The sequence below is a fragment of the Lutra lutra genome, chromosome 4, assembly GCF_902655055.1.
Source record: "Lutra lutra chromosome 4, mLutLut1.2, whole genome shotgun sequence".
Taxonomy (NCBI): Eukaryota; Metazoa; Chordata; class Mammalia; order Carnivora; family Mustelidae; genus Lutra; species Lutra lutra.
The window spans coordinates 106,859,197-106,861,853 of NC_062281.1; the positions used below are offsets into that span (position 1 = coordinate 106,859,197).

General features: G+C 36.2%; 1 non-coding gene across 1 annotated transcript; it reads right to left on the bottom strand.

Annotated features, from left to right (window-relative positions):
- Positions 1–1,635: 1,635 nt before the first annotated feature.
- Positions 1,636–1,761, bottom strand: LOC125099570 (small nucleolar RNA SNORA40). The gene has a single exon (XR_007127280.1). It is a non-coding gene; the product is annotated as a small nucleolar RNA SNORA40 (small nucleolar RNA).
- Positions 1,762–2,657: the final 896 nt, after the last annotated feature.

The window sequence follows — 2,657 nt, forward strand, 5'->3', positions numbered from 1 at the left end:
TACTAATAATATCTTTAGTATTGGTATCAGTGTAATACTGACCTCATGAAATAGATTAGGAAGTATGAGTTACTTCAATTTCCTGAATATTTTTTAAAAATTTTTTAATTTTTATTTATTTATTTTATTTATTTATTTTTAATTTTCTGAAGATTTTGTGTAGAATTGGTATTATTTCTTATTTAAATGTTTGGCAAAATTCACCAATAAAAACATTTGGGGTTGAGATTATCTGTGTCTTCTAATTTTTAACTATAAATTCAGTGTCTTTTAGGGGCATCTGGGTGGCTCAGTTGGTTAAGCATCTGTCTTCAGCTCAGATCATGATTCCAGGGTCCTGGGATGGAGCCCTGCACTGGGCTCCCGCTCAGTGGAGAATTGCTTCTTCTCCCTCTCCCTCTGCTGCTCCCCCTGCTTATACGTGCTCTCTCTTTATGCCAAAGAAATAAATAATTTTTTTTAAATCAGTGTATTTTATAGATGTAAAACCACTCATATTATCTATTTCTTCTTGAATGAGCTTTGGTAGTTTTGTCTTTCAAGAATTTTTTTTTTCCATTTCATATAAATTATTTTATTTATTGGCAGACATTGTTCATTATTTCCTTATTATGCTTTAGGTTTATGTAGAAACTGTAATGGTGTTACCTCTCCCATTCCCAATATTGGTTAGTTTGTGTTTTTACTTTCTTTATTAGTCTCTTTAGTGTGTAATCAACTTTGAATTTTGTTGATTTTCACAAAGAACCATTTATTTTCTACTTTTTTTCTGTGCTGATTTAAAGTTAGTTGTTCCTTTCTTAGTGATCACCTAGATATTCTGCAGGGTTCTATAATAGAACTTAGCTCTCTGAAGTTCATTTACTGCACCAGATTGAGTTAAGTCCTGTTAAGGGTGATATCATGCTTTTGTAGCTTTATCAACTACCATATGACAGATTTTCAACAAATATTTGTTAAATTAATAAAAAATATAGTAACACAAATACCACTAAAATGTAAAAACAAATATATGGGCAATACTTATGATATGACTTTGAGATTTTAGAATCATAGACCTAAATCTTTTAAGGGATAAAACATATATCAGGGTACCTGGGTGGTACAGCCAGTTAAGCATCTGACTCTTGGTTTTGGCTCAGGTCCTGATCTCAGGATTGTGAGATCAAGCCCCACATCCAGCCCCTCATCAGGCTCTATGCACAGAGTGGAGTCTGCTTAAGATTCTCTCTCCTTCTTCCTCTACCCCTCCTGCTCGTGTTCTCTCTCTAAAAATAAATAATTTTTTTTTTCTACAAAAAACAAGGCATCTTTGTTTCATGTCAAGATGAAAATTAGAATACTAATTCAATACAGCTGAGATTTCCCTTATATGCTTCTAGTTCATTTTAGTCCTGGAATCGCCCTTCAGGTTTGTCAATACCCCCCACTATGACTTCAATCTGTCTTAGGGACTCTTGTTCCTTCTTGAAGATTTTTTATTTATTTGACAGATTACAAGGAGGCAGAGAGGGAGGGGAAAGCAGGTTCCCTGATCAGAGAGCCCGATGCGGGGCTTGATCCCAGAACCCTGAGATCATGACCTGAGCCGAAGGCAGAGGCTTTAACCCACTGAGCCACCCGGGCGCCCCGGATCTTGTTCCTTCTTATCTGTATCAAAACTCATACTGAGCCATGAGTTCTGGGTTGCAAAAGAGGATTTATTTTTTGCACTTTGTCTAAGTCTTTGTTCACAAACTAAACAAAAACAGCAAAAGTGCGATAAAAATAAATAAATTTTTAAAGGATAAGACATATAATTTCAAACTTTCATCCTAACCTTTCAACTTATATAATTATTGGTCTTTGTAGTCAGTCAATGACTTGAATTACAGAGATTACTTGTATGTATGGTGGTAAGTAAACAAAAACAAAAACAAAAATACAAGCAACTTATTTTGAAGAAGTTAGGTATGCCAAATAGATTTAAATCAATTTTCTAGAACACTTGAATAAATAAGGTCAGATTAGATTTCCCCAGTCAAAATCCAATTGTCATTGGTTTGTTTTAACTTTTTTTAAGGCACATTTTTCTCTTAAATATTTTCAGAAAAGCAAAGAACAATGTAGCTGAAGAGGATGGCATGGAAATGCATAGTTAGTTCACCAGCTCTATCTGATTAAACAACAGCTACTTATTTTTTTTTAAAAGATTTTATTTATTTATTTGACAGACAGAGATCACAAGTAGGCAGAGAGACAGGCAGAGAGAGAGGAGGAAGCAGGCTCCCTGCTGAGCAGAGAGCCCGATGTGGGGCTCGATCCCAGGACCCTGAGATCATGACCTGAGCTGAAGGCAGAGGCTTTAACCCACTGAGCCACCCAGGTGACCCACAGCTACTTATTTTTAAGCAGGAATCCTACCTGAAGGATTGACTGTAAATTCTCTGATTCCTTTGGTAATGTTTGGTTATTTTACATACCTGTAAAGTATTTATAGAAAATGCTGTAGCAGTTATCAAAAAAGATAAGATTAAGGTTATTATATACTGGGGTGCCTGGGTGGCTCAGTGGGTTAAGCCTCTGCCTTCTGTTCAGGTCATGATCTCAGGGTCCTGGGATCGAGCCCTGCATCAGGCTCTCTGCTCAGCAGGGAGCCTGCTTCCTCCTCTCACTCT